Source organism: Gorilla gorilla, chromosome 4, assembly GCF_029281585.2.
Source record: "Gorilla gorilla gorilla isolate KB3781 chromosome 4, NHGRI_mGorGor1-v2.1_pri, whole genome shotgun sequence".
Classification (NCBI taxonomy): Eukaryota; Metazoa; Chordata; class Mammalia; order Primates; family Hominidae; genus Gorilla; species Gorilla gorilla.
The window spans coordinates 121,951,235-121,959,218 of NC_073228.2; positions in this window are offsets into that span (position 1 = coordinate 121,951,235).

The window sequence follows — 7,984 nt, forward strand, 5'->3', positions numbered from 1 at the left end:
GGAAAGCAATTGAATATAGTCCAAATGAATACAGTGAAGATTTGGATCAAAGTGTTAGAAAGTAGAATTTAGAGTGTGTGTGTGTGTGTGTGTGTGTATGCTATATATATGCTATATATATATATGCTACATCACTCTAAATCATGCTTAATAAGCTGGTGCATATATATATTATATACATACATATATACGCGTCATGACTTTTCCTCAGTCACACCCTTGCTATTCCTCCCTTCTGCCATTATTCTTTGTCATCCCCTATACATTTGTAATATTCTCTATGTTCTTCTTTTACCACTGGTTCTTCTAGATCACATGGCTATACAGCTTGCAAGTCTCTCCTCTTGTCTCTTAAGAGGCTTTATATTTGCAATCATCACAAAACACTGTGCTCTTTTTTCCAGTCTTTCAATTACATTTATAGGTTTCAAAGCTACTGACATCATATTCTTTTCTGAATCTAATACAGAGCATTGCACTTAGGTAGTAGTTCAATAAATGCTTACAGATGCTATGCTTGAAATAATAGCTTACATATAACTAAGGGGTCAAAAACTATGGCCTATGGGCCAAACATGGCACCCTCCAACCTGTTTTTGTAAATTAACTTTATTTGGAACATGGCTATGTCTGTTTGTTTACATGTTGTCTATAGCTGTTTCTGTGCTACAACAGCAGCATTGAGTAGCTGAAACAAAGGCTCTGTGGCCCACAAAGCCTAAAATATACACTGACTGGCTTTTTATGGGAAATGGGCTGACTTCTGATAAAGTACATTGAAGGAAAGTGGGAAAAAATAAGCTTTATTTGGGTGCCTGAAGAGATTCCACAAGAAGTGCCCACTCCTGGCCCTCTGTTTCCTTTTCTCTCATTGTCTTTGCCTCACTGCAAGCACACCCACCAGGTCTGTAAGTAAGATGATGTTGGGCTTAGCCATCTGAAGCTGAGCTTTTGTAAAGTGTCTCCTAGAAACACACCTGTTTATAAGCACTTACACTGAGATACCTTAGATAAGCTTCTGCAATCGATATTTAAGGCATCTGCTGATCCTCACATATGGCCACTGACAAGTGACAGCTGCCAATCAGTTGGAACTAACATATAAATTTCACTTACCACAAGACACAAGCTTAGAGGAGGGTGAAAGCCGTCCAAATGACAATGGCAAATGACCCAATTAACCATTAGAAATCATTTCAGTAGGAAAATTCTCCTTGATGTGCCAGAAGAGCACACTTAGCTGATTTATTTTGTCAAAATAAAATTGATTTTGGCAATTCCAAAATTTAAAAAAAAGTATGCTCCAAGTAAAGAACTTAAAATAGGACTTTTTACATGGGAACTTGAATAATTATTTTTGTACTTTTGTATTCATAGTTTCCCAAGTATATCACAGTGTGTTCATATACATATTTATATATCTATCTAGCTATGTATTCTCATTTTCAAATCTAAAAATTCATAGGCTTACATGTATTCCAATTTAAATTCTGGGTAAAAATTGCATAGATTATTTTGGATTATCCTAGCTACATATAGTTTGATGCTCATGTATTTATTCAGTGACTATTTCTTAGGAGCTTTCATGTTCCAAGCATGATAGAAATAGCGTAGTACAGTAAAAAAGAGCACCAGATTTCTAGCAGTCAGAACTGGGTTTAAATCCCATCTCCATAAGCTCAGTGACTATAGATAACTTATTGACTGTCTTTGAGACAAAATTTAGTTTTGGGTAAAACGTGCAATATGGTATTTTCCTCTATGAGAGTTGTTGTAAGAATGACATGTGGTAGCTGTATTAGTCTGCCTGGTATACATCTATCCACTTCAGGCTTCTACTGCCTTCTGCTGGGAGTCAGCCCTGTGTGCTGACCTAGGAATGATCACTAGGTCCAACATGGACCAATTATAGTAACCCTATGTCCCTGGTAAATTCTCAAGGATGGATGTTTGCCCCATGTCAGGACAGGCAGAGTCCTTTCCAAGAATTTTTTACAACCACAGCTAGAGTGCATATCTCTTTGCTTATGAGATCATGTGACTGGAAGGACAAATCTAAGGATGCTGGTTAAAAATGCCTCCTCAAGTAGGGAAAGACTGTAGGAGAGAATAAAGTAATAAAAAAAAAATATGGTTGGAGAGTTACTGAGTTTCCCTAGTTCCAGCCCCTAGGTCACAAGGGCTGTCCTGAGGCCCAGTCCTTCCAATACAATGCCGTCCTGCTAAAACTGCCTTGTTGTAAGTTAAGAATCCTAACTAAAACAATATAGAAATGCTTAGCAAAGCACTAAGTCACTGAAAAACAGATGTCGGTGACCTTATCCTATCTCTGGGAATCTGAGAATAAGGAGATGCATAGTTTATGGTCCCTGTCTTCAAGATGTCTCTGATTTAGTATGTTAACTTTTTAGACAGTAGGGGCCTTATTTCTTGTATTTTTTTCCCAACACCAAGAACAGTGTTTGACACATACTAGGTAAACAATACTTATTTGTTGAATGCACAAAAGTATGATTAAATAACTATGATACTGACATACTAAGTATTATAATAGATACATAAAGACATTCAAGAACATCAAGAGGAAACTTATCTAAAAAGGTTTTTGCAAGCACTGTACATAAAATGTATATGAGCTCATAACAGGAAGCTAATTAAACTGTTGTTATGAGTTTTGACAGCAATTACCTGCCCTGCAATATTCAAGGAGAAAGAAATGCCAATATTCTCTTTTTTTTATATTAAAGAAAATACAGTTCTGACGACCTACTTACTCAAGGCTGCACAGGTCCCAATGCTGGGCACAACTTGTGTTCCTTGCACTCTCCATTGAATCTCACAAAAGTACCTGGACTGGAAAATTTAAAAGAGGAGGGTCCTGGCCTCAGACCACAATGCCACTGAATTACTTGAGGTCCTGCTGTACATTGCCTCTCTCTTGCCCTCGTCCGTCACCGTCTCTCAGACACTATCTATCCAGGTCATTGCCACAGTGACCATGCAGCAACCCCTTTGAAGCTGCACTGACAATATTTTTGGCATGATACCCAAAGTCACATAATTGAATGACCAGGTCTCCCCAAATACCCACTCTGCACATCATTTTGTACATCTCCAAGGTGCAGCATTGGGACAGAGTTCTGACCTATACCACCATGTCTGTCACATTCTCATTCTCATAGAAGCCAACTCCATAGAGGAACACACTTTTTCAAATTTACATCCTATCTTTACTCTGAAGTAGCATGAAGATTGATTTCCTAAGTTCAGTTCAGCTAGACATTCACAAATGTCCTATTTCTGAGAGCACAAAGTTAAACCCCTTAGAGGAGAGTTTCTTTCTTTTTCTTTTTTTTTTTCCATTGTGATCCCACTGGTGATCAAACAAGAAACACTTTCTTAGTCACATTTTTCTGGCACCTTTTTACTTGTGAAAACTTGCTTTTCTATACTAACATAATCTTTTTTTGGTGTCATTGTGATGATGATGATAGTGGTGGTGGTGGTGGTGATAAAATGAACTGAAAAAAGATGTAGATAAATGCAGATTGGACCTTTTTTATTATATATTTGGAAGAAAATGCCTATTATGATGCATTCTCCCCAGAAGAAATATTACTTTAAGGAATTATAATTGCTGGTTTGAGTTCAGTAAAACAAAAGTTCTCTTGATACCTCAAACATTTTAGACAAATGTGTTCATATTCTATTCAGGCAAAGATAAGCATTATTAGTCTAAATAAAGGTGGCATGAGCAGAAAGCACTATATATTGACACAGAGAGAATCTGTATACTCCTTGTTTATTTCAAATCTGAAATAGTTGAGGGCTTTCAGATGTCATCCCAGTTTCCATATTTTGCGCTGAGAGCTTCTTTAGCTGGAAATTCAACTACTAACCCACTGTAACTTCATCTGTTTTTCATGTCACTTTGTGATGAGCAACTACAGTAATCTTGCTCTCTCTCAGTTCTGACCTTTCACTGAGTTTCAATAGCATTAGATGAGCTAGATGCTCTATTCCTAGGCAACCTGTGGTAAAATAGAAATTGAAATACTAAAATACACCAAAGAGACTACAGCTTTTGGTTTATAATTTGTTAGGATCAAAAGAGGCATTAGCATCAACAGATTTAATACTTACTTCAAAAGAAATATACTTCTAAGAAAGAGCTTTATTTTCCTTTTTAAAGCTAGGCAGAGAGATTTTTTTCTATAGTAAGAAATACTGGCAATTGACTTGATAATTATAAATGCAAGTAATCCATTTACAACATCACAGATTCTGTATCTTTTGGGTGCAGAAAGTTATTTTAAAATAGAAAAAAAAAGAGCTAAGTAGCAAGAAACATGGAAATTCCCCAAACCAACCACAAGATTGATAATATTTATTTTGACCAAAATTTTAATTCATTAGGTGCTTTTCTATAAAAATGAAATGAAAATATCTAGCCCACAAAGTGATGTACCTTTCCTAAAATTGTAATGAGTTAAAATAGCATTAACCATAACAGCCTAATATACTATTTTTTAAAATTTTATTATAGTTAGCAATTTGTGAGATGTGATTAATCCTAAACTATTTTATGTTCTAACATATATATCATACAAATGATTTATCAGTGCTTTAAATGTGTTATGTACTTTATAAAGAATAGCATTTGGTATTACTTTGTCCTTTGAAATATTATGTGATTTGATGGGCTAGTGAGAAAAAAAATGAAATCACTTCCCAATCTTCATTTAGAACACATAAAAACTTAAAGTGCTTATGTCAGTAAATTTACTGGCTCTTAAGTCTTATCACTTGTTCTTGTCTCAAAAGTGGCAAAAAAAGTGGGCATGGAAATATTTTGTCCCTTGGACATATTTTATGAGAATCTTAAAATTATGCAAAATTGGCATATTTTGCTAAAACTTGTAAGACAACTTTGAAAATAAAAAAAATTATTTGTAAAATATTATATTCAAATTGTCTAGCCTCCTGAATGATAATCAAAGTAATATACACTTTGGAAGTAATTCTTTAAGGAAAGCTAACGGTGCAGCCTATGAGCAAAGCAATTGTATTTTTAAAAACTATGTGATGCAAGGAAAAGTGAGTCATTAACAAATATCTATGCTACATAACATAAGGTTGATATGCATTGCTTTTACGAAACATGAACATTCGGCCAAAATTTACACAGTGACAAAATAAAATGACAAGCATCTTTTTAAACTAGTCATATACATGTCTTATGTTCCAAATGCAGATGTTTACTTCCTGGTAAATATATCTTTACAAGAATAGTTGGTTTGAAGCACTGAGAATGAAACACGCGTTTACTTTGGCCATTCCTAGCAGAGTGCTTACTTGGCTAACATTTCCACAAACTTCTGAAAGTTTCTAATCCTTGGCTAGCATTTAACAACTGCAGAGAGAAAGGCATAAATATTTTCAAAATATATGCCTTACATATATACTTGCCTTTTGGATTTGCCTCAAGGTTTATGAATGTCTTTGTATACTTTTACATATTTTAAAACTACTTTACCTATCATTGCAAATACAGTCTTCATTTTAGCCTAACTTAACTGATTAACAGTAGGCTTATAAAATTAATGCTTACTGATAAAGAAGCTTTAACTCATTAAATTTTAACTTAATCAAGGATACGTCTGTTGAGGGCATTTTAATATTTTAAATTAGATTGTTCTAGTTCCAGAATCAGAATTTAGGTTATGTCTAATAACTTTTATATATGACTGGGACATGCTACTTTGCAGTCTCATCTGTTACTTTTAATTTGCAGTATGAGATGCAGAAGCCCACCAGATAGAAATGGAAGCAAAAAGAGTCTGCCTTTCACCAAGGTCTCAATATCCTGCATCTTGTATGTCAACAAATTCCTATGTGCCTAGGAGAGTCCCGTGCAGAGAGAGGAAAGTCCCATGCTGAGAGAGTACAGCCCAATTTGGTTCTGTGTCAGTGTCATGACAAAGAAAATGGCTATTAACTGTTGAGTGGAAACCTCTCTCAGCAAATCATGGCTTATACACAGTAACTTATTCAAAATCCCCTTATGCTGTTGCTACTCTTGCAATAGCTCAGTATTTCACCCATAGAAGTAGCAATTCTTGAGCATTAGCTTTAGTAAAAATTAGTCTTTGGCAAACTGATGACTGCATTCTGGATCAGAGATCTTTAGATTCCCTCTTCTAGCCACCATTACAAATCAAGAGTCATGATGGAATCCAAGTAGACTCTTTTACAAAGAGCTATAGCATAAGATCCATTTATTGGTAGGAAAGTCTCATGAGGACAAGGACTTGACCTGTTCTGTTCTCTGCTGTAATCTCAGCACATACAGCAGAAACTATAATATAGCAGACACTCAAATATTTGGATGAAGGAAAGAACAAGAAATGAAGGGTGAAAGGAATTTGGCATATAATGTACTGATGCCTGTGCTCTATCCACCGGGAAGTATTGACTCTAATGAGCAATGATGCATTCAATGTGGATCTCTACAAAAGTTGCATGGAGAACATAATTGTTAGAATTAAATCCCCTAGTTCTAGGCATTATGAGCAATGCTAACCCTTACCGATGCCTACTGATGAGATTATTTCTCTCATATCCAGAGGAGGAATCTGGGGCCCTTTTCAGTGTCTACCAGTGAGGGTTCTACAATCATAAACACACTGATTTCCATTTATCTCTTCCAATGCAGTACAAAAGTCAACCTACTGGTCTCTCGTCAAAACCCTTAGGGACTCTGATTCGTATTACGCCTCTGGGCCAATGAATAGAATAATCCAAGTACATCTTGATAAAACTCCCTAAATCCAGATGTGAAAGAGAAAGAATGGGAGAGGTGATATAATTCCCTTTCTTCATAGATAAACCCTGGTTTCCACATGCAATTTGGCCAAGCTTCTTTCCAAATCTTTATATGCTGAAGGAAAAAGGATTAATTTTCCTAAGTCAAACCAAAAAAATTCTTTACATTTAATAGCTTAGTCAGGTTGCACTCCTACACATATTAGTTGCCTATTGCTGCATCAAGAAATTATCACCAAAATGTAATGATTTAAAACAACAAATGTATTATTTTGCATAGTTTCTCAGGGTCAGGAGTGTATTTGTGACACAGAAATGAATTTCTTTAGAAACTGCTAAATTGAGCCTTCAGATGAGACTACAGCCCTGGCCAACATCTTGACTTTAATCTTGGTTGGCACTCACTCATGCTGTTGTTGGCAGGCCATGATCCCACACCACCTGGCCTCTCTACAGAACTCCTCCTCAACATGGCACCTTTCTCTCATGGGGAGCAATCCAAGAGAAGGCACAAAGAGCACTTAAGAAGGAACCACAGACACAGTATACCTATCTTGGAAGTGACCTCTCATTACAGCATCAACTCAAAGTCCAGAATTCTTATCTAAATTAGGTTCATGTGTGAATGAGGACTCTTTGGGTAAAGTTACCTAAATACAGTTCCTATCTATCTGTAGACTTATGTAGTTAAAGGGATAAGTCTTCACACACACACACACCCCTAACGTGCAATAGAGGTACAGATGTAAGATAACTGCTATAGACACTACTGTTCAAAAAGGGAGAAAGTGGAAGGCACGAAGAGGTCACTACTCCATAGAAAGCCTTAAATCCAGCCAGGCAAACACTGGAAGTTCCTTGATGAGGTCTCAGGACTTAGGAATGATGCTCCACAGCTATTGGCTCTGCCCTCTGGCTCTTGGTTCTGTACCCTATCCCATCTTTTCTTATTGCATGAGAAATATCATGTGTTGGTAACTGGCCAGCTTTCTCAGCCTGCTTCTTGCCAATAGAATTTAAGGCCCAAGGACATTTTCTTCATCCTTGACATTTTGTTCCCCTCAGTTTGAGCTGGTTATACTCCTGTAGCATTTCTGAATGAACAGCATGGCCCTCTGGTGAATTCTCTTGGAATTCACTCCATATTTTAAAAGCCATA